This window comes from Gobio gobio (assembly GCF_949357685.1).
Source record: "Gobio gobio genome assembly, chromosome: 7".
Classification (NCBI taxonomy): Eukaryota; Metazoa; Chordata; class Actinopteri; order Cypriniformes; family Gobionidae; genus Gobio; species Gobio gobio.
Window position 1 is genome coordinate 47,387,393 of NC_137103.1, and position 25,989 is coordinate 47,413,381.

The following is a 25,989-nucleotide window of genomic DNA, read 5'->3' on the forward strand; positions in this document are numbered from 1 at the left end:
TTATATTATATTATATTATATTCCATTACATTACATTACATTACATTACATTACATCATATTATATTATATTATATTATATTAAATTACATTATATTATATTACAGATTATTATATTATATTATATTACATTAATTATATAACATTACATTACATTGTATGATATTATATTACATTACATTACATTACATTACATTATATTATATTATATTATATCATATTATATTATATTATATTATATTGTATTATATATTATATATAATACTATATAATATTATATATATTAATATAATATAATATAATATAATATATTATATATAGGATATATTATATCCTATAAAAATGAATTATATTTAAAAAATACCACTCTTCAACCTTTTTTTTAACCTTTATTAATAGTTTATATAGTTTATATATATATATATTGGAATTTTAGTTTGAAGGGAAAAATTTACTTATTTTTTATAATTTATTATATTATATTATTTTTTCCTATTAAAAAAATAATTATATTTATAAAATACATTTGTCCTGAGATTTTTTGTTACAACCTACATTTATTAATAGTTTATTTAATTTTTTTATTTTAATATTGGAATTTTTGTTTGAAGGGCAAATTTAATTTTTATATTATATTATATTATATTATATTATATTAAATGCTAGAATTGTAATGTACTAAATTATTGTAATTTAAGAGGGGTTGGAGGTGTTTGAAACCAACATGCAAACTACAGCTATAACAAACAAGCATCTGCAGAATTATCCCCAGCCTCCTACCTCAATAATCTTGAATATCAGTTTTACTGTTAAATATACTAAAATATACTACAGTGTTTTTACTACACAAGCAAAAAAAAGGTCATCAGCATTTTTTTGGCCAATCCAAAAATGATAGTGAACTCTGCAGCTTTATAGCATATGTTGCTTTTCTCCATGACGTGTTTTATCTTGCATTTATGATGAAACCTATCCTGCTAAATAGCACTGTAAACTCAGCTTATCAAATGATGAAGGTATATCATATTTTTAAGTGGCAGATCTTTTGTTCTACTCATATATCATATTTTTGGAAACATTTAGGATTCATAATATTAAAGGGATAACCATTGTTATGCTCATCTGAGATAAATTGCTTCAGAAATACTGACAGTGGTCCATAAATCAAGTTGTAACTATCCACTGGGTAATAACATGAACACAATACCTCTTCCCATCTGTTTTATGGCAAAAGAACAGTAATTAAGATTCCACTGAGAAATGTTGGCAATACAATTGAATTGAATTAGCAATTACTTCAATTTTGCTGAAACAGGCATCACGAAAGCACATTTCAGCAATCCTATCTTTTATTAATCATTCTTTGTGAGTTATTCTGAAGCACTTAACATAGAGTGAAATAATTACATTACAGATGTTTTACTGTATGCCTGTTTAAGAAACAGCGTGGAGTGTTATTCTGTTGAACAATATAGCTCTTACCAGACCAGTTGCATCATTTTCAGCAGTAGATTTGACCATCATGCATGGACAAACTGCGGTTTTAAGGTCTCATGGTTAGATGTCTATCACAGCACAGGTGCTTCATCTCGGATGGATTGGTGTGGGTTAACCACTTCCTTGTCTTGCTCAGTGATGAAACTTCCTTTCTAGCTGATCAGTAGACATCTGTTGTAGATGCAGCACATTAAAGGTTTGATTTACATGCTCTTGAAGAAATACAGTATGTACTTAGCCTTGCAGGTATATTATGAGTTGATCAATACCCAAACAACTGAGACTTGAAACAATAATCGGAAACAAAAAGTGAATTTTTTATTCACAATCGTAATTTCAAGGCATCAAGAATTTGGTTCTATCTATCTATCTATCTATCTATCTATCTATCTATCTATCTATCTATCTATCTATCTATCTATCTATCTATCTATCTATCTATCTATCTATCTATCTATCTATCTATCTATCTATCTATCTATCTATCTATCTATCTATCTATCTATCTATCTATCTATCTATCTATCTATCTATCTATCTATATATCTATATATCTATCTATCTATCTATCTATCTATCTATCTATCTATCTATCTATCTATCTATCTATCTATCTATCTATCGATCGATCTATCTACCTATCTATAATTTTTTCGGTCTATAATTTTTTCTATCTATCTATCTATCTATCTATCTATCTATCTATCTATCTATCTATCTATCTATCTATCTATCTATCTATCTATCTATCTATCTATCTATCTATCTATCTATCTATCTATCTATCTATCTATCTATCTATCTATCTATCTATCTATCTATCTATCTATCTATCTATCGATCGATCTATCTACCTATCTATAATTTTTTCGGTCTATAATTTTTTCTATCTATCTATCTATCTATCTATCTATCTATCTATCTATCTATCTATCTATCTATCTATCTATCTATCTATCTATCTATCTATCTATCTATCTATCTATCTATCTATCTATCTATCTATCTATCTATCTATCTATCTATCTATCTATCTATCTATCTATCTATCTATCTATCTATCTATCTATCTATCTATCTATCTATCTATCTATCTATCTATCTATCTATCTATATAATGTCAAGTGTAACTGTTATTCAGTCATATGGTTTGGATCAGGTAGGGATGGTGCACTGCATATCTTCTTCCAGCAGGTTTCAGGCCAGGCGTATTTTTTGGGCTCCGTCTCGCCCATGTTGTAACTTTTCACTCTTTTTTTCCGGAAGCGGAAGCATTGTAGCCTACTTGAAGTTTTGGAATAGTTTTGGCAGATGATTCAGTGCAGATACTTTCTAACTATCAGCGCGCGATCATCCTCCCGTCCTGTTGAGAGATGGTAAGAAGCGTTTTTCTACTTTTTTAGGGCTGTTATATTCTTTAAAGTTTGTTTTTAATGTTGCGCGCTGTCATGCTGGGGTTGAGGTTGTTTAACGCGCAGATGCTCACTGAAATACAGACATTTAAGTGCTCGTGCTAGTTTAATGCGTAATATGGCGTGTAAGCACGCGCGCGCTTATTTCTAGTTTATTTACAGAGTCTAGTAGAGTTGTTTTGCACGCGCGTGTGATTGAAACAGTATATTAGTAGTCATATATTAGAAAAGGGAACTTTTGCACCGTGATGAATGTGCTTCTAGATTTAGTTGTGCGACTGATCGGACATTCCAAAAAAAAAAAAAAAAAAAGTTGGTTTGACAGTGACGATCATGCTTATGATGTACATGTCAGGTCATGTCCATGCCACCTGCTTCATCATCGTGTTTGTGTCCATATGTGAATTTTACAGCCTCATTAGATAGTCTTGATTTTCTTGAACTTTTGTGTTGTTTATTGGAATGGTAATGACATGCTCTTCATAGCTGATCTCCTTCATTGCATTCTCGATACATTGCTAATCAAGCCAGACGACTAGAAGAAAGTATCAAGAAGTCATTTGGGGCCACCCAAAGCTCTCACCTAAAGTGGCAGCTGTATTTAGGCCTATGTTTATGGTATGTTGATCATCCCAAATGACATAATCATCAAAAGTGTGTCTGGATAATGTGTTTGCTTTGATGTTTTGTGCTGGTAGCACTTGTTCAGACAAGTGGTTCTTTTCTGGTGGTGGACCACCTAAAAGGAGACATGTGGCCCACTTAACAGCTTATTTGGAAATTACTTTAGAACAATTACCTCCAGTTTTAAAAAATGTAAACAAAAGTTCATACAATATATCTTTTAAATGGCCTTACTTACCATAATGTTGCTGCACTGTAAACCCGAAGTTGGCAAAACCCCCCAAAATTGAGGCAATCAGTTGCCTCATTTTTTTAAGTTAAGAAATATAAAGTTTAAGTAAGCTTGCAGATTTTTATTTTGTAATCATACATTTTAATTGCTCTGAACTTTAAATATTTTTTTCAAGTTAAATGTATGAATTAGCTAACTCAAATATTTAATCTCATTTTTAGTTGTGGAATCTTGACTAGCTTTACATTCAATAAATGCCACCTTGCTAATTGGTTACACAATGCTTTGGTAGCATTAGCATAGCACTTGCTGAATGAGGACAGCAATATAATACATTTAACATATGTTCTCAAACTAAGCTCATGCTCCACTCGTCACCATAAAAAAAAAAGTTTCATAACAGAAACTCTTCTAAACTAGCATAAAAAAAATTAAAAACTACTAAATCTCCAACTTAACGTTATTCTTGCATATAAAACATAGTATAGCACTTAATTTTGGCATTTATTGTCTCTTTTGAGTGTCATGGCAAAGCATGCTGGCCAATAGAAATCCCAGACCATTTTCGGTTAAATTTAAGTTGGTCTAAATGCAAAGAATCAAGTTCATAAAACTTAAAGCAATGAAACAATTCAGATGACTTAAAATGTGTCCGTTTTGAAGACTCAAAAGAAAAGGAAAGTTCTAAATACTCATAAGTTTAATTTGAGTTGGCTCTATTCAAACCAATTCATTATTTTGACCGTTAGGGTTTACAGAATTTGGATCAAACATTTTCGCAAACTGACATATAACTATCAGTTATGAAAGTGAGACAACTGCATGAAGCAATTTATCATTCATTATTTAGGATCAGTTATTTACTTTTTTTATGTGTATCACTTATCACTAATTAAGTGGTTGTGTGTCTCATCATTTATTATTCATTATTTTATTAATGTACACTACCGTTCTAAAGTTTAGGGTCAGTACTTTTTTTCAGCAAGGATGCATTAAATTAATCAAATGTTTCTATTGTTATAAATACTGTTCTTTTGAACTTTATATTATTCAGCAAAGAGTTCTTCATTTAATATATATTTTGATTTTCACAAAATATTAAAGGGATAGTTTACCCAAAAATGAACCTTGTCATCATTTACTCATCCTCAAGTTTTTCGAAACCAGTGTGAATGTCTTCTAATGAACACAAAAGAAGATTTTTTTGAAGAATGTTTGCAACTAAACAGTTGATGGACCCTTCCATAGTATTTTTTTTCCTACTATGGACATCAGTGGGGTCCATCAACTCTTTGGTTACCGACATTCTTCAAAATATCTTCTTTTGTGTTCATTAGAAGAAACTCGCACCAGTTTGGAACAACTTGAGGATGAGTAAATGATGCCAGAATTTCCATTTTTGGATGAACTATCCCTTTAAGCAGCACAACTGTTTTCAACATTGATAATCAGCATATTATAAGGATTTCTGAAGGGTCATGGAAATTCAGCTTTGTCATCACAGGAATAGATTATATATTAGAATAGAAAGCAGTTACATTTACATGTATTCATTTTGCGGACGCTTTTATCCAAAGCGACTTACAAATGAGGAACGCAGGAAGGGATTCGTCACGAAGAGGCAAATGAATGCAAAAAGTGCTCAAAATACAAAGTTTCAGACTAGATTAGAGTCGCATAAACTAGATTAGGGAGGGACTAAAGGAAAGTGAAAGCATAGAATTTTTTTCTCTTTCTGGTAGAGATGTAGACGATGTAGGGTGGATAAAACAGCAATAATTTTTCACTGTATTTTTGATCAAATGTATGCAGCCTTGGTGAGCAGATATTTCTTTCAAAAACATTCAAAAACCCTACTAACCCTAAACTTTTGAACAGTATTGTTTCTTTATTATTATTATTATTATTATGTTCAAATTTCCCATCATCTCGCAGACCACTTGGGATCTTTCAACGGCCACTAGTGCTTCACTGACAGCAGTTTGAGAACCACTGGTTTAGACTGGCTGATCTGAAGCTATAGTGCTCTTAACCATTGTCAGTGTTCCTAGTTTAGTCTAGTGGCTCTCAAGTCTCCTTAAGTTCATTCCACTCTCTCATGTTCGTGACTTTTCCACAGTTTTATTGCAAGTAGGGCAGCTGTGTTCTATGCAAACATAAAAGTCAGGGCTGTGGACTGTCTTCTGGGTGTCTTCAGATAACATTGATCGGGTGTAAACACAGCTGACGTGTGTGTAAAAGAGTGTGTTTGAGCAAATGAGAGAGCTGGTGTGTATTTGCAGAGATAACACGGGTGAATCCGTGTGTTGTCGCATGATTTACGGCATTCCTGCCGCAGGGACAGACCATGCAAACATGTTCTTAAAGGAAAAGTTCACCCTAAATAAGTTATTCACACCTGTAGATGGCTTTGTGGTAGGGATGTACTGAAATTGAAGCTGTTATGGACCGTAAGAGCTTTCAAATCTCATTTGCGGTTGTTTTATTCAAACTTGCTGCATTGCAATCTGTCGAATTTCCATTTAGGCGCGCTATCTCTTTAACAAGAGAAATCAGCAGTAGTGGTTGGAAAAGTAAGCCGAGTTTTTGTGTTAACAAGTCTCGAGTTGCTCTTCGTGGAAATTGTGTCACGCTAACTAAACAAAAGGTGTGGCTCTGTTTTCTTAGCAAAGAACAGTTATTTACAATAGGAAGTTAGATTATATTAAAGAGAACCATTTCTATTGATGCTACTGAAAGTCCGTGCAACGGCGTATTATGTTTTCTTCCCTGGTCTAGATGCCATCCTGATTAGTTTGGCTTAATGCCTGCTGTTTCAGATCCAAAGTACAATTTTATAAGCATCAGCAACAATAATCCCATATTAGACATGCAAAACAGTTGCCACATGCCAACTCCTGACTAAAGCAAGACGTTTTCTGATGCATTTTAGCAGTCTTCTGCCTCATGCTTGAGAAGCATCTTATAAACGGCTTAATGCAGGAGAAGTTTGTCCTATATGGGTTGTTTTCTTTTCCCGGTGCATAAAAACAAACCAGAAAAAGGTCCTGTGTGGCTAATGTGAATGGCTGTTGGAGGCTTTGTCCACAGGAAATGAATTCAGCTAGGGGCCTGAAACAGACACGGCTTATTGAAACCTCAAGAGAAAAGCTTCAAAGAGACTTGAGGGAAATGACACTGTCATGTTGTACAGTCTACAGTACTCTTTTAGTAATTGTAAGATGAAGATACTTTATAAACCCCTCAAAATGATATGGTGACGAGCAGTTTTCTTTCCTTTTTTTAAAACAAAAAGTTAGGGCGGGACGCTTTGAAGTTTTTTTAAATGGCCAATAGGTTGTGAACTATGATTTGATATTTGCTATTGCTAGTCAGATGAGGAGGGAGAGCTATTCTTATTCTGTAGAGCTAAAAAAGGAACACTGCCATGAGTACCGAGTCAATTTTTTATGGTTGATTTTGCTGTTCATATTTAAATGCATATACGCTACCATTCAAAAGTTTGTGCATTTATTCAGCAAGTATGCACTACCTTGATCAAAAGTGACAGGAAAGACATTTATAATGTTACACAAGAAAATTCTGTTCATTAAAGAATCCTAAAAAAATCACAGTTTCAACAAAAATATTAAGCAGCACAACTATTTTCAACATTGATAATAATAAGAAATGTTTCTTGAGCACTAAATCAGCATATTAATGATTTCTGAAGGATCATGTGACACTGAAAACTGGAGTAATGCTGCGTTCCAGGCAACTGTAACTCGTGTTTTTCCAACCTTCTACCTGTGAAAGTGCACTGGAATGGCAGTCAAACCCGTGACTTCCCACCCGTGAACTCGTACTAGATGGATGTATTCCCAGTTACGAGCTCTGACGTCACATAGCCCGCGAAACAACAATGGCAGCCCCTAGGGCTGGGCGATATGGAGCAAAAAATATATCTCGATATATTTTGCTATATCTCGATATACGATATATATCTCGATATCTTTACAGGAAAAATAACCCCCCAAAAACTACTGCAAAAACAAATATGCCAAATACCACAAAGTTTTTTTTTTTATTGAAGTGCAAAGAGGTAGGCAGTTCATGCAGGAACAAAGTAGGGATGCAACAATACAGTTAGTCCACGGTTCAATACATACCTCGGTTTTTTTTTAACCACGGTTTTCGGTTCGGTTCGGTTCTGATGGCTAGTCGCATCAGATTTTTGCTATTCTATTCTTAGCCGAACAGCAAGAGCTTCAGGAGGAAAAAATACTATTTTTTTATTGCAATACTCTTTCTTTATTTTACTTTCTTTATTTTACTAAAGACTTGAAAAACCTTACTTAAACTTAAAACTTTACTTTTAAAAACCCTTGTACACATTCCTAGTGTACTTTATAATATAAAATAAATATATATTTATAAAGATTTACACTGGCAGCTCAGAGCTATACAGCAGCATATTAGTATGAAATTGAATTAATAAATGTAAAAATAAAACACTACATAGACTTCACTATAAAATATACATTGATTCTTATTAAAGCTACTGTAATAGTTTTTCAGTCAAGAGCCGTGAGTGACTTTTTCTTTGTCTTTTGTTATTTTATTAACCACTAAAGGAATAGTTCACTCAAAAATGAAAATTCTGTCATTGATTACTCGTGCTCAAGTTGTTTTAAACATGAATAAAGTTCTTTCTTCTGTTGGACATAACATATATTTTGAAGAATATTGGAAACCAAACAGTTGCTGGTCCCCATTGTAGGAAATAATAATAGGAATGTCAATCGCTACCATCAGCTGTCTGTGTTCAACAGAAGAAAATAATACAGGTTTGGAACAACATTAGAGTGAGTAAATAATGACATCATTTTAGAGTGAACTGTCCCTTTAAGGACAAGCGGCAGCGTGTTCACTAGGCTGCCCTGCTGTCAATTTAAGACTTTCACGCATCTTAATATACAGACACGCGCCGATTTTACTTTCACTTTAGACATAACTGACTGTGTTTATGTTAACCTTGTGTGTATTTGACAGTATTAGCGCAGTAAGATTTAGTCCAGTAATCGCTTGTTTGACAGGCTTTTAGTGCGCGCGCTCGGGAAAGCGCATGGCAAGGCTTTAAAACACATGCAAATAATGAATTTTCATTCAAAAATAAAACAACTCAAATCAAGGGCATAGTAAGTAACGTTAACCTTCTCCAGAAAGCAAGCCGCTCTCTCTCTGTAGTGTACAGTCGCGGGAGTTCTTGTCTCGCAAAGTAATGCTGCCTAGGTATACTGTATCTTGGATCAAGAACCAACTGTTTGAGAACCAACTGTCGGCATTCATGGCAGTAGACATCTGTCTGCTGTTCGCCCGACGCCTTAAAATCAAAGTATCTCCATATAATGGAGCCAGTTGTTTTTAAGACGAGTTCTGTAGCCTCCGAGCTGGTTGCGGACGCCGCCATGACAACACGCGAGGGGAGGGGCGAGCGAGCGAAGCAAAGTGGCGGAATCAGAATTAAATGTAAACAATATATCGATATATACGATATGTCAAAATCCATATCGTGTTTAAAAAATATCTCGATATATTTTAAATATCGAGATATCGCCCACCCCTAGCAGCCCCTACAGTTGCGGTGGGAATTTACAAATAACGTAAAATAAAAGGTGTAACAGCTTCTCTTTCCTTATGCGCCGGTTTTTCTCCTCCGTTTCCCTCAAATAAACAAGGATTAAGCACCTTTGGTGATAGAAAGGATTGTAAATGAGCATAAGGCCGTACGGTCTGCCATGCTTTGTTTACATCTAGCTACCACAATTCCTTGCGCTCACTCAGTTTGGCGTGACTTTGCCTGGAACGCTACAAAGTCGTGAGTCGTGGTTTGAAGTCGTAACTTACGGGCTCAAAAACCTGCCTGGAACGCAGCATAAGGATGCTGAAAAATGTAACTTTGCACCACAGGAATAAATTACATTTTAAAACATTAAAAATCTTACTGACCCCAAAGCTTTTGAACTGTAGTGTATCTGCCAAACGTTAATGTTGTCAACTTTTAGTATTACCAAAGTCCCTTTTAGACAAGTAGTTTAACACGGCGGCCATCTTTGAAACACCTCTCAGCCATGCAAGTGCAGCTCCTATCTCTTTCAATGGGGAAACATCAAATTCTCCAAAACTGTTTGTTCAGCATACGATTAAATTTCATATGTGAAATCACCAATGAAATCTGACGACAACTGTTTCATAAATTGTGTTTCTAATCGCTCAAATCATGAAAAAACAAAAAAAGATTTTTTTCAGCCTGGACAAAGCTAATGCGACTGTGCATTCTTAAGCGCACCTCTCAGAACACTGTCTGTATCTATAGCAACACTGTAAAATAAATCCAAGTAAAAAAATTACCGTAAAAAAACGGCAGCTGTGGTTGCCAGAACTTTACCGTAAAAAAATATGGCAGTAACGTTTTAGGTTTTTAGGGGCAGCATCATATAATTTAAAGGTTTATAATGTAATAATTACGGTTAAACATTTTTTTATTTTACAGTTCAAAACCGTATAATTTAAAGGTTTATATTGTAAACAATTTACGGTAAAAAAAACATATTTCATGAACTGAAATAATGTTAAATTACCAACCTATTGAAATACTAATATCTGTTATGTACCTTTGATATATACGGACAACCACCAATCACAGTGGTGATGAGAATCACGTGATGAATCAAAGCTCATCACAAGCAGCTTTTAAGAGGACAATATTAATATCTAGTAGGTGCTCAGTGTCATTCACACAAACACTAAACACCATCATGGTAAAACATGACATTTAAAAAAATGCAATAAACATTAATTTAACATCAGATGTAACATAAAACCCTAATGTATATAACTGATTAGAAAAAACAAAGAAGAAACATAGTTATTGCAATGAAAATACATCAAATGCGAAGTCACGCAGGGAATTCTGGGAATGTCAATTTACGGGTTTTCACTGTAAATTACACAATGACTTGTTCTTTCACTTCCAAAAACTGTAAATTTAACAGTATTTTACTGTAAAATTAAATGAAATGTAAGGTTAGATCTATTACAGTTATTCACCGTATATAGTACGGAAACTTTCTGTTAACCAATTAACTGTTTTTCACCGTAGCATTTTTACAGTAAAATACCGTTAAAATCACATTTACAGTGAACCGGAGCTTCTAATGGCATCTGCAGTGACGCAATGACTTTACTAATTAACGATTGGCTCTTTTATTTTGAATGCGGGGCTTATTCGCCACATTGGGCGTTGCACTTTCTCCCATTCATAAGTAATTGGAGTGCACCGTCTTCCCATATATAAAGTCTTTGGTAGTACCATATGACCTCAAAGCCTCATCACTCCAGTTTTATATTTTAGATAGCAGTGAGCCTGACAGGCGAGACATTTTTGGAAAATGAGAACTAGTTTACCTGGTCTCAAAAGCATTTAGCCCTAAGGCTAGTGCTTGCTAAAGCAAAACGGTCTATGTTATACCCCCCTTTATTGTGTGAAAATCAGAGTATAATGACACTTTGACTGGTTTATTACTTTAATAAAATGAGATTACATTAAAGAAATAGTTCACCCAAAGATGAAATTTCTGTCATAATTTACTCACCTCATGTCATTCAAAACCTTCTTCTGTCAAACACAAAATATGTTTTCAAAAATATCTGTTTTTTTGTTGTTGTTGTTGTTGTCATCCATACAATGAAAGCCAATGAGGTGTTTGAACAGATTATGACAGAATTTTAATTTGGGTAAACTTTCCCATTAATGTGATTAAGAAACACCAATGTTAAATAAATGGTTATGTTTATTAATAATAAAAATGCAATGTAATAGTTTATTAGCCTAACTGTAGACTGTTTACCGCCATCAAACAACGTTGAATGTTAATAAAGAACGGTGTTCACATGTGAGTTTATCTACTTTTTCCAGTGGCTTTAAGAATGACTCATCTAATCATAATTTAATTTAGAGTTTTGTAATGACATTTTAAGCTTTTTGACATTTGTATCCCCCCTCCCCCGCTTGAAATTCTTGTGAAAGTGCTGTCATTAAATATTCACTACTTCTGGCAATGCTGTAGGCAATTCTGCGCTCTGCATTAAGCAGGGGCATCTAAGAGTAGTTGGAATGAAAAGCAGTGCACTCATAATCCATCAGGACCGCGTGCTGAGATGTTTACAGTACTGTTCTGAGGAAGCGTGGCGGTCTGATGGATCTTGCATTGGTTTTTCTCATCAACTCCTTCCTATTGCTTTCCATATTTCTTCCATAATCAGATCCTTTGCCTAGTTCCTGGGATTCCAGCCAGCCCTCTTCTGGGTCCAATGTCAGTGCTATTCATCACGTGTGTGTGTGTGTGTGTGTGTGTGTGTGTGTGTGTGTGTGTGTGTGTGTGTGTAATGGTATGAAAAAAAATAAAGCAGATTATTATTATTCACTTTTATATGGTGCTGATGAGAGTTATATATTTCCAGGTATGAAATCAGAGCCTCACCTGTTCCTGAGTGAATCCTAGTGTCTGGTGCATGCTCACGGTAACACCCTGGGCGCTCCATATGTTTGTTTCACACTGCGCAAATTGAAACCCTGGGAACCGCTGACCTTGCTCAGGCTAATGATTAAACGGTTTTATCATAATGCTGGTACATGGTGTGTCTCTGTGGCTGGATCTTTAACAAACAGTCAGCCGATGAGAAGGCCAAAGCTTTTTTTTTTTTCTTTTCTTGCTGTTCTATTGTGCCTCTAGTTGTCTTTATTTTGGACGATTCTAGTGTTGCAAATCTGATGCAACTCTTAAATAAGGAAACAATTAGGATTTGGGAACCGAGATCCGGATATGTTTTTTCAACACAAAAAAAAATATTCTGGAACATTCGTTTTATGACTGTTTCCTGCACCACTATTTTGAGTTGTGAGTTTTTCTGGCCTTTCTATTGGGATTTCCTCATTTTATGAAGTCCGCCTCTTAAACAACTTAGGCCCTGTCCCAAATGGCACACTTCACGTGCACTTTTGGTCTTGTGGACTTACAATGGCCGCTGCGTGCGTGTGTCTGTTAAGTCCACGAGACCGGAGAGTGTCCCATTTGTCATTTTAGGTCTGAGAAGGGTGCTTGCGAGCGCCCCCTTTGCGGTAGCTATGCAGCGGACTTCTTCCTGGCAGTCAAAGCTGCATCATGTCATGAAAGTGTGGACTCAGAGGAAGACCGTGAGGGTTTAGGATGCCATTTGGGACAGGGCCTGACTCTTATGAGCTGATTCTTTTTAATGAATCACTCAAAAACCTGTCCGTTATTGGTTTGAATCACTCTAATGACACACTGAGTCAGCCAATGGTTCTTGACTTGTCTTGAGGTCCAAGTCATTACTTGCATAATGTCCGACCCAAAATTATCCAATAACTATTATGATATTATGTGTACTTAAAGCTCATGACACCTAAATCAGTGCATTTAGTGACTGGTGGTTGTTCATATAACAAAGTATACCAGAAAACAGCATATTTTTGGATATTTGTTGGGTATATACACTACATTTCAAAAGTCTGGGGTAGGTAAGATTAAAAAAGGGAAATAAATGTCTCTCATGCTCACCAATTAAGGCTGCATTTATTTGATACAAAGTGCATTAACAGTAATATTATGAAATAGTAAAATTGCTGAATTTTCAGCATCATTATTCCAGTCTTCAGTGTCACATGATCCTTCAGAAATCACTCTAATATACTGATTTGCTGCCCAAAAAACATGTTTTTTCAGGGTTCTTTGATGAATAGAAAGTTTAAAATGACATTTATTTCAAATAGAAATATTTTGTAACATTATAAATGTCTTTACTGTAACGTTTGATCAATTTAATGCATCCTTGCTGAATAAAATGATTAATTTGATGATTAAAAAGATCTTACTGACCTCACACATTTGAATATTGTAATTTGAGTTGTTAAAGTACTCAACAAGTCATTAAGGTACCTGGTAACTGTTAAGAAACAATGTTGTTTTGCTTCATTTTTGCCATAAGTGGCATGATGAAGTTGGTTCACACACCTTGAGGTATAGAGAAAACAATCATACCGTCTCCATTGACTTTGTATTGCGTGAGGCTGCTTCCTTGTCATTTCGGACTTAAACTGAACAATATATAAAAGCTGATATGTGACAGTGTACAGCAAACAAGCTAAACAAAACCCAGAACTTTTTATAAGCTGTTGACCCAAAAAAGAGCGTTTTAAGGACAAAAAAGTGGATTCAGGCCATTGAGACAGAGCGTGACGGGTCATATTACACTGAGAACTACAGCGACTAGAGGGGAACGTGATCAGCGACAGTAAATATAATATATAAAATGGACATTTGGATATTTGACTTAACAGTGACAAAATGTTTACTGCACACATAGACATATTGAGGCATACTGAGTGTCAGGATCCCAAAATTGACCCATTCTTCCTGCTGAAGCTTCACTTCGTAGTGCCTGTATCCACTTTTATCTTCTTAAACGCTCGTTTTTTGGGTCGACAGCTTATAAAAACGTATTTCTGTGTTTTTTAGCTTGTTTGCTGTACACCTTGTCACATATCAGCTTTTAGACATTGTTCTGTTTTTTGTGTAAAGTCCGTAATGACCATGAGGCAGCCTCACGCAATGCAAAGTCAATGGAGAGCGTTGAATTGCCCCCCCCCCCCCCCCCCCCCCGGTGTGGGCGGGGCCTAAATACGCTCTGTCTCTATTGTTTAGGTCTAAGATAATCTAACCAACTTCACTGTATTATACATGTGTTGATTCTGTAATTAAGTTACATCATCAGCCCTCTAAACGCTGGTCACGTCCCACACCTCCCCGTCTCACTTCTTGGGTGGTAGAGTAACTGTGACAGAATGTCCTGTTGCCTTTGCCACTTATAAAGTATCAAGATACGTCAAATTGTTTGTTTGACCTTGTGCGTTACCCTGGCACCCTGTTCTCTCTCATTGTACCCTTGCTCTCTTGCAAGCCTCTGGAAACAGAGTGTCTAGAATGCAAAGTGTGCCATAAAGCAGACACTAGGATTAAAAAACTATTAATCAGTGTGTACAGAAAAACAGGGTTTTTATCTGCCTCTTGCTATTAGAAAGATTTTTCATTAGACTGACAGGGAAACGGAGCAGGTCCAGGTGGATTCAGCGCTGATTTAAGGGGAATAGTTACGATAACAACCTTAAAAACAGCCTTTAAAAGTGGTCTTTTATGTTAACATCAAACTTTTAGTGCTAATATGGTAGAAACTAGTCAAATTGGGTATGGTGCCTGACCTTGTCTCAGAAAATGTACAAAACTGTGCAGGTTAAAATAAATATTTATAAACTTTTCATTTTGTTTACCTGTGTCACAAACAGTTATGGTAATCTGTTTGGGTCGCCGCTTGTTGAATGTTGAACGTATATGGATCTTGAAGCAAAAACATTTGAAGATTGCTACAATAACACATGCAGTAACTGCATGATATGATTTTGCTTTTGTCCACTAGCACTGTAAGTGAACTGGGATGAAAGTGTGTGCATTAATAAAGGAGAATAGCAAAGAAATTAGGCTTAATAGCATAAAATAATTTGTATTTTTGTATTAGTTTGCATTAAATGCATGAATGTTTCGCCAATCATTACATTTTTGGGTCTTCTAACACGGATGGATCTCTACCTGTTGCGATAATATAAAACTCTCCTGATATTAGAGTAACACTTACAGAAGAATAAAGCATATTTTGGTACCTTTTGGAGCTTGGAAGGGTACCGTTTGAGCAGATGTTTCATACCATCATCACTGTCCTCGTCAGAGCTCATTTCCCCAATACATTAAATATCTGGCTCATATTTGGCTCCGAAATTCAGAACCTCTAACCGACGCAATTTTCCCATATTGGTTATTTCGGTTTTAGTCACGTGACTCAGCCCAGTCAGCCCCGTCAGTCACATCAAGTACCGTTTGCAGGCACACGGAAAGATTCAGGAGCAGTTATCTTTGTTTATACAATCTGGATGCTCAGAATTACTATGGTAATTGCATGTTTTACTCAGGTTATACAGGTAATTTAATCGCAGTTCTTATATGCGCTGCTACACGCACACACAGCCCCGAAGCCAGATCACTTTCACTTGCGTCCTCATGAAGTTTGTAAATTAAATGCTTTAAAAGTTTGAACATTCAAGCGATTGTGCACTATTCAAGAACAACAATATGGAAAACATCTCTGTTCGGTGCTCTTGAGCTTTTTCTGTGACACCGAGAGGAGCGCAGAATCTCATTGTCAACGCTGTCCTTTGATTTATCACTTAAGTAGCTTAGAAACTCAACTGTTATACCATAGATTTGTCTACCTTTGAAGTAAGTACAAACCACAGCTTCATAATGAATAGAGATGGTATGACTAAGTCACACACACAATCACTCCCTCATTAATGCATTTAAATTAATGTAATGTAGGCCTACTGTGCTAATTTATCTGTATCTGATGAACAACAAACAGAAATCTGTAAGAAATGTTACGACCCATAGACAATAACTGCTGAAGTGAGCCGTTTCCTTCAAGTATTTTAAAATCACAAAAAAATCAAAAAAAAATTCTCATTAGAAAAAAAATATCCCACCTTTTAATAGTTGAACATATTTACAATACAAACCATTTCAGTGAACTATGCGGGCAAAAAAATGTATAAAAGCAAAATAATCATACATTAATCATAAAATTTTCAATTAATCGAAATTTTGATTTTAGGTCAAATCGTTCCAGCCCTATCGCAAAACTATTATTCAAAACATCTTCAAAATCAATATTTTGATCGCTGACAGCTGCTTCACCAGGGGCCTATACCATGAAGCCGGTTTAGCTAGCTAGCCAGATATGTTCAAGCTTAGTTTGTGCCAATCCTGGGTTTTAGGTACCATTAAAGTGGTTTGGCTTTTAGCAGTGTTCATCTCCATAGTAACTTACCCTCCACAGCTAACCTGCTCCAGGGCAGGTTATGTTCTGGATAAGAGATCTCAAACTGAAATTGGACCAATCAGCTGTGAGCAAAGTGACACACCTCTGATGCAGGAAAGACACTCCTTCTGTTTCTACTCCAAATTAAAGGTCACTAGTATAGCTAATGGCTATTAAAGACTTAAGCCTCTGGCTTTTAACAATGCTTATTTAAAATAATAATAATTTGGAATTATTTAAATACAATTTATGTAATTATTATACCCTTAATCAATTACACATGTATCATTTGAGTAAATCAATCATTAATAGGCATTTTGTTAATATTAAACTAAATAGCCTATATACAGTAAAGGTCATACAAATAAGCTTTAAATTCAATAACTAAATCTATAAAAAATTACATGTGAGCATAAATGTTCAATTCTCTCTATATATCAACTATACTAACTTCATAACTTTTACTTGCATTGACGTATAAGATTTTTCTTAAAGTTGTCCTCGACAGCTCTTTTCTTCTGTGTAAATTTGTTTAAATTCTTAATATTTTTCAATCATGTATATGAGTGAAGTTAATCACACTGCTTCTCCCGCGAGAAGTGAATCTCAGTTTCACTGATCCACAGCCTGTGATTGGCTGTTCACTGCTGATGTCACAGCTAAACTCCTAAACTCAGGATCAAAGCCTGAGTTGACAGAGAAAGTTGATGATCAGCATCATGGGACCAACAAAGCCTGAATAGATTGGTTTGGTTTTGTCAACTCGAAACTAATCCTGTAACCCTGAGTTTGTTAAACTACCATCATGGTACAGGCCCCAGATCTATCCTCAAGTGACAGACTAATATTTACCAGCAGCCATATCACCATGTAGCCCAAGACTGGTTTCCCACTGAAGCTAAGCAGGGCTGAGCCTGGTTAGAACCTGGATGGGAGACCAACTGGAAAAATAAGGTCGCTGTTGTTAGAGGTGTTAGTGGTGCTCACCCTGTGGTCTGTGTGGGTCCTAACGCCCCAGTATAGTAATGGGGACACTATACTGTAACAAGCATTGTCCTTCAGATGAGAAGTTAAACCGAGGTCCTGACTCTCTGTGGTCATTAAACATCCCAGGATGTCCTTTGATAAAGAGTAGGGGTGTAACCCTGGCATTTTTATTATTAATTATTCATATTTGATTGCATTCAGTACATGCTCTGCAGTAAATCGCTGAGTCATTTCAAGTTTCGCTGATGATACTTCCTATTCTTTTGTTTGCTGCCTGCGGTAACTTATAGTGAAACGTCACTTCATTGTTGTTTATCAGACATTGCCACCTTGTGAAATAAAGGTGAATTGCACGTATTCAGTCATCAAAGATTCAATTATTGTTGCTCGAAAAAATATACGTACACGGTTACACACCTCGGGTCTTTTAGCGACCCTATACAATTGTTACAAAAAATAAATGGGAAAAAAGGCCATTCTTGTTATATTGTTTATAATTAATTAATCGAGGGATACTAGATGGTTTATGTCTAACTTTAAAGGTGAATTGTAGAGAATAGCGTTTGAGGTATGCGTTTAAGGGTTAAAGATGTTTAAATATTTTTACTGGAAAACAAGACAAACGTGCAGATTAAGACGTGCTGATTTTTTTGGCAGTGGAACTTCCAGCTGCTATGGCTCTTGAGGACACACTGAGTTTGATAGTGCCTGAATTTATTGTCTCAGTCCGTCTTCTCACTCGCTGTCAGAAGACAAGTGGAAAAAGACTCTAGTGTAAGCAGAGAGGGAGAATTACCCAAAGTGCCATTACTATAAGCACAGTGTCACATGTTCAAAACAAAGGAACGCCACATTCTCAGAAGAGATTGATGTTTAGACTTTAGCCCTCCGGTGAACACTTTTCTGGTTGAAGAACAAAGACATTATAGAGTCATTCTCCCTTCTTCGTCCTTGATCTCTTTTGAAGCTAAAAGCATTGAGGTAGTTTTAAGTTGTGTTTCACGTATTTCCTGTCTGCAGTGCCCATATTAGGATGTTGTGGTATTTACACTTCACATGGACGACTTGAAACAGACTATGCAATTACTAAGGATCAGCAACTACATCATACACATCATGTGTCATGGTTTAGTATTTTGCGATATATCACAGTGACGTAATTGGATTGTGATTGACACTGCGCCAACTGCGTGGGAGAGAGAGGTATCGCTTTCAATCTTTCTCACTCGGTTTGCTTCACTTTTATGTAGCACCGCATCTCATACAAGTGACTGCGATGCACTGAAGGTGACCACCACCATTAATTGTATAAATGAATATAAAAAATAAATATAAATATTTGTATAGGATCCTGATGTGTTGATGCATTATTGTAAAAGAACAAGAAAAAAAAGATATGTGATGAACAGTGCTATAAATTTACTTTTATTTTCAGTTTGCGCATAACATGCCTTCAAATTGTGGCTCTTTGCTGACCATTGTTCATGCTGGCATTCCTCAGAGAGAAATCTGATGGTTCACTGATCTTCTGGTGATCTTTGCAGAGATATAGAGCATTATCGAGTTTGAAAATGCTGAGCTGGAACAATGCACGATTGTTTTGTTTTAGGTGTACCACACAGGGTGTTATATTTGGCCCTAAAAATTGTCAACAGCAGCACTTTTCACCCCTAAGGGACTTATGGGAGGGTTACAGAATAACCTTTTCTTTTCTTAGATGCCATGGTCTCTAAAACAATATCACAATGGTGGACTTCATCTGAATGCCATGTTATTTCACATAATAGGCCTTGGGCTTCTGTTAGGAGCCAATACCAAAGGTCATTGAGGGTGGCAATTCACCAAGGTACTGGCGCAGACTGGATATTGTGTTTCTATTTTGGGAAGAAAACATTGCAGGTGTGGTTCAAAAAGAGCAGCTTGCTGGGTAAGGCTTATCTTGTTCTGTTTGAAGCTCTTGACATCACTGCATGGTTGCAAGATAACATTTACTTTCAGGTCACTGGCCATTCTTTCTTAAAATCAGTTGTGTTTTTTCCCACTAGCATTTACGTCTGTAAAAAAGGATTAAGCTCCTCTTAATGGTTAAAATAGCTGAGAATTATGCCTGGGTGACCTAGCTATAAAACAATAAGATCTCAATATATTTCAGCCGTTTTGACCATGATTGATGAAATATATTTCGATATTTAGGCATTAGCTCTGGAACCATCATTTGAACCAAACAAATAAAATCGCCATGTAGATTTAAAATGTTTATGCTTGAAGTAAAATACATAATAAATGTAGTTAAAAATAATCAAACCATTGTTTTTTCTTCACTTGAAGAATATTTAATAATTTTTAGCTACAACCACCAATGATGTGATTTTCACCAATGATGAACTGTTTGTCCATCCAATGGTATGAAATTATTATTAATTATTTTTGCAATTCCATTTGATGATGCTAGTGATGCATACATTATGTAATTCACCTTCATGTTTAACTCAGAAGCACTAAAAATAAACATTCATACAGACAAGGAAGGATTGGGCAACCAGTCTGATGGCGCGGTCCTTTGGAAACATAATGTATGAAAATAAATATTCATGTTTAATTTAATATTTCCAGTGAAGTTGTCTTGAATATTCAATAAATCGACTAGTCCTACTAAGAATCAGCCAGTTTGTACCGGATGTGGTCTTAATCACTTGGTCTCTGTGTAAGCATGATGCATTAATTGTGGGATATTTCTTGGGATGCGCTTTGATGTGCTGTTGTTTGTGCCTGTACTTGGAGCCCCGGGCCTATTTTTGTTTGGGGCCTTTGGGACGTGTGGACGGACACGACAATCAACTGGTCAGATCTGGAATGAGATGTGGGAACTGGGACGTCCTCGGTTCAACAGAAGGAGGTCATAGCGAGAGCATGTGTGGGGTGCATGCAGCATTTTAAAAATAGTCTTAGTTTTTCAAGGAATTTTCAGCCGAATAAGCTTTTTTTTTTTTTTTTTGACGGGTTTGAGAATCGTAAAGTATGTTAGCGACAGGGTGTTTATTCAGTGGAATTGAGAAAGGTCACTGATTTTCCTCTCAGCTCTGACATCCAGCTATTGGTTTACAAGGTTTGGAGTGGTTAGTCTGCTTTAACAACATAGGATATGGGTTTTATCAACAACAACAAAAATTCTCATCTTTAAGTCTGTTCACTAATAACAAGAGTTATGAGAAGTTCATGTAAAGTCCTGCAAACGTCTCCAGAAGAAGTTTAATTTTCACCGGAAGGTCCAGTTATGCACTAGGGGTGTAACGGATGTATTCATCTCAGACCATCACGGTATGGACATCATGATTTGGTGCATACAGTCAGTCACAGCCAGGCGATCCACACTCCAATCCAGAAGGGGGCTCGTGTAGTAATTCAACACTGTTTGCTAACTACCACAACAGGAAAAAGAGCAGAAGAAGAGATGATCTAGTAGGCACCAACCCAAAACAATGCTGCATCACAAATTGAATGCTATACGTCCTAAATAGTATTTTCGAAATTAAAATTAGTGTGTCCCAAATCATAGTTTTTGAACTAAGTATTCAAAAGATACCCGGATTTCCTACTTTTTCCAGTTAGAATCAGAAGTGCAGATCTGTGCACACTCATGGCAAATATTGCCCATTATCAGTAATTAATTATCAGTATCTAACCTGACGAAAATATATTATTAAAATATACAGCATTGAGAACTTTTGTAATGATACGTTTGACCATTAACTTTTAAATGCATCATAATATTCAAATTTCAAACACATGAGGAGAGCTCTCTGCATGAAAGACCCACGACTGGCAGATCAACGTGCTACTACATTTCTCTCCGAAAGGGTAGGAAATTAAATTGAATAGAATGTGGAGGATTTTAACTGTGACAAGATGATTGACGGCAGTTTAAACTGTAAAAAATGCACGCAACTAAGCAATAGAGCTGTCTGTTGAAGATGACATAGTAGCCTATGTCCCAAAGCTTGTATACTACACTCAAAAGTATGCATTTTTTCTTTACAAAAAGAGTACGCACTTTTAGGGCGTAGTATAAGTAGGCGAATTGGGATGCAGCACAAGAGTTCAGAATGGCACGCGAGAGCTTGCTAGTAGCCTATTGGTGTTGATACACAGGGCAACTTTTTGAGCAATGTTGCTAGGCACTGTTGTCGTCAACGGGCAACAGGGTAAGATGCCCATGACCGATCTAAAGTATCCAGATAGAAATTTGTTGCCCATTCCCAATCAGAAAGTGGCCAAGCAACATTGCTTTGTAGCATTGCCCAGCAACATTGCTCAAAAAAGTTGCCCCATGTATCATCACCTTCAGGCCCTGTCCCAAATGGCACCCTAAACCCTTGCTGTCTTCCTACGAGTCCGCACTTTCATGACGTAACGCCGCTTTGACTGTCGGGAAGAAGTCTGCTGTGGCAGAAGTGCGCATCGAGGGCGCATATCGACCGCAAAGAGGGCGCTCGAAGAGCACCCATCTGAGACACCCTACGGTCGAGTGGTCTTAACCCCATCACCCTACGGTCGAGTTTCAATTAATTGCTCTCCACTAACTTCACGGAAAGGAAACTGGGATGGCAGAAAGCAGCATCCTGTTTTTTTTCTTTATTTTACCAAAGCACAATGTTTAGTTTTTATTGTGAGTGCAGAGTGTACACAAATAAAAATAGACTGTTTCGATTGATATCTTACTCTTATCTGTATAACCATAGTTTATGCAATAAATGAGTATTTTAAGCTGTTTCCATTGATATAGTTCATTTGAAATCATTCCAAATCATTTGGCATTGTGCCGATTTGTGTCGTGGAAGTCTCACTACTACAGTCCAATGATGAAATATGTGTGTCCTGGAAATGGAAACGCATTACTCGTGAAACTGTCTCCTCGTGGAAAGGTGGAGTTGCTCATCTGACGTTGTCATACTCAATTCTAGTCAGAATTTGAGTCTGATACTGCTCCGTTGGGCTGTGATTATGGGGCGTGTTTCAACCGAACCAGGAAAGACCTCAATTGGATAGACCTACAACCAATCAGAGCAACGGAGCGAAGCATAACGTTAGTTATCAAATGTCAACAGAACTCAACTGCACTGTTGCCATGTCCGCGGGTTGAAGCGACCCTAATTATGTGATATACAGACCCAGGAATGCGATTTTTAGCTGCCAGCCCTGCCAAAATAACACATATTTTACCCCCCAAATGCCTTTTTCCCCGGAGAACCCCCCCTGGAAAGCTATTGGGCTTGTTTTTGGCTAGTTTTGAGGAATGTTAGCAATTGGGCGGGTTTTGTTGTAAAAACTTGGCAACCCTGTCTGCACGCATGCTGGAATAAGTAGCCTAACGTTAGAAGAAAAAGATGAGTGTAAACGATCTTTGCCGGTGTTGTAAAAAAAGAATTTAAGGATACACAGAGTACTTATCAACACGATCATCATTTCTGAGAGAAATGGTAAAGGTGGACGCATATACGAACAAGTTCTCCGTTTAGGATTGGAACAAACTCAACCCAAGCGCCTTTGATGACGTAGATGATTACGTTAATGTTGATCATCTGTCCATCATCGTCTAAAGCCCGCCCTGACAATTTCATTGGTCCGACCAGTTTCTGTTTGGGCATAATTACTTCTCTATGGATCAAGTCCAGACCGAACTGCTCGAGTAAAAATGTTGTGGGCAGGGCTAAGTTCGGCTGGCATCCAGGCTACATCTTTCCATGATTTCTTGAAAAAGTGTAATGAACTTTGCGCATCAGCTTATGCAAGAGTGCGTTCTGTTGCTTAGTGCGGAGGCTGTACTGTACCAACTAGGGGACTAAATACCGCTAATTGGAACAAACTGTAATTTGCAATACTGTCTGTTCAAAAGAAATTAAAAGAAACCGAACATTGTATCAAACCGTGACGTCAATAGAACCCTTACTATGCATGGATGCATTTAGAAAATTAGCTTTCATTTCATGCTGTCTGTAAATAGCCAAATGAATGCAAATATCTTATACAATGCAAGGTTCATAAGAAAAACGCAGCTGGGTTGCCGGGAATATTGTAACGTTATGTTTACACTTTGAGTGTGGAGTTTTCTACAAATGTTTCCCCCCAGTTAGCGTTCCGCGTCTGTTCTGTGATTGGTGGATACGCGGCATGCTTGACGTTGCTTAGTAGCGCTTATTTATGTGAAGTCGCTGCTTTTCCCATCCTTCTTCTCCTAGTCTATACCCATTTAAAGCAGAGTATGTAACTCCATCTGCACTGTTTACAAATCACAAGTCCAAATTGTTGCAGAGAGCATGAGTTCTACTGTGTTTAATTAAACAACTGCGCTGTTTGTGAAAGGGAATGGACCGTGTTGCTCATATGTGGCTGTTGTTACATGGGTTATTGACTCTTGTGTTGTCTCTATCAACATGCTTGATTGTTTTGATACTACTTTTTTTTATCAAACTGTTATTAGGACTCATATTTGCATACTTTTTTGGTAGTATTTTAAGTTTGAGATGAATATTTCCCATGAAATATGTAAAAGATGTGAATGGACACAGTGTTCCAGTTTGGAGTTTGGACTGCTCTGGCAAATCAACATTTGCTGCTGTGTTTTGTAAATTACGTTTGACCTGACGTTAAAGATAGCCTATTTGTGTGCTAATGTAATTAATCATTGTGTGTTACAAATGAAGAATTTGTTTTTAATGAGAAAAGGGGTGTTTGGTGTTTTTTTTAGGGAGTCAACATACTTGAGTACACCATTTGCTTCCTTTTAACTTTGTCCAAGTAGACTTGACATCCATTCTGTCATTGGAGTCCAAAAATAACAAAAGCTCTGAGATTTGAATCTGTGAACAGATACACAGCTAAAACTGGGACTGCCTTTGCATTGGACCATTTTATCACAACTTAGTTCATATTCTACAATATTAGGACACACCTCAAATATTGTCTCTGAGTCTGCAGATTAATATTTCATGTTAATTTCTATTAATTTTTGTAATGTATCCATGTGATAAGGAGTCGATTTCATGAAGTCAGATGTTATAACAAAATAAACCTATTTAAGGTGATTATGAGACCTGATTACCCTATTTCGTGATTATGACTGATGGTTTCACAGCCTTTTGACAATATTTTAGTTCTAAAATTACAGAAACTATTAAAAATAAATAAATAAATAACTAAATATATAAATATATATATTTTTTATAGTTTCTGTAATTTTAGAACTAAAATATTGTAGTATTTTTACATTACACACACAATTAATATATCAAAATATTTAATTAAAATAAAATTTCTGGATTGCAGAAATTTTATGAGCTGAATTTTTCTTCAGGAATCCTGCTAATAAATTGACGTGCATTTCTACATAACAATTTAAAGAAAAAAATCTACTTACAATTTCTACCCATTAAAATATTTTAGAGCTTGTCATAACTATTAATGTGAATATTCATAAATTCCCATGGAGTTATATGATTTTTTTTTTTTAATCTAATACTTTTCCAGGACTAGAAATCACTTTTAAAATGAGGCTACATCAGGTTTTCCGAGACTTGTGATTTTTTTTTTATCTTATTTTAATATTTATTTTTATCTTATTTGATTAGGCATCCTAGTTGTAGATTGTATAACTTTCTGAAGGTATTTTCAGGCAGGTATATTCCCTAATGTTGATCTGTTTTTGTTTCCTTATAATCACCAGACTTTGGTAATAAAATGAGGTGGTGGTGCTGGCTATCAAGATTTCGTTTTAGTCATGCTTTTATGATCATTCTGAAAATAGACACATGCTATTAATAGCAGTGTGTGAATTGTAGAACATCAGACCGCTAAATTATTAATCCATCCCATTTGGTCAGGCTCATCTGTTCCTTCATAAAGTGCCAGATCCAAAACAGGAAATGACTTCGCACCAGCTTGTAATCTTTCAACTAAACAGACATTTCCTGCTCAACTTGTTTTTTTACTTTTTCTACCATCTATTCCAACGAAGACCCTCATCCCGCCCCCATCTCTCTCCTTCTCTTACTCTTTCTTTTTTTGCTTCGTATTGACAGACTCTCTGTAGATGTTATTAGTTTCTCATGCCGGTTATTTGTTGTCCCTACCGTCACATGGGCTTCTTCTGTTATTTGATTTTCCAGTAATGTCTGGAAGCAATTTTTCCCTCTATTTTTTGTTCTTGCTAAGCAAATAATATTCCTTTTGGACAGATCCTTGGGCCACCTGAACAGAA

At 36.1% G+C, this 25,989-nt stretch overlaps 1 protein-coding gene across 1 annotated transcript in view; it reads left to right on the top strand.

The window, feature by feature from the left end:
* Positions 1-2,760: 2,760 nt before the first annotated feature.
* itprid2 (ITPR interacting domain containing 2) overlaps positions 2,761-25,989 on the top strand; it is a 60,974-nt gene continuing 37,745 nt past the window's right edge. Inside the window, exon 1 of the mRNA XM_079821877.1 lies at positions 2,761-2,872. The gene's annotated coding sequence lies outside the window, so the exon portion shown is untranslated. The remainder of the gene's footprint in view (positions 2,873-25,989) is intronic.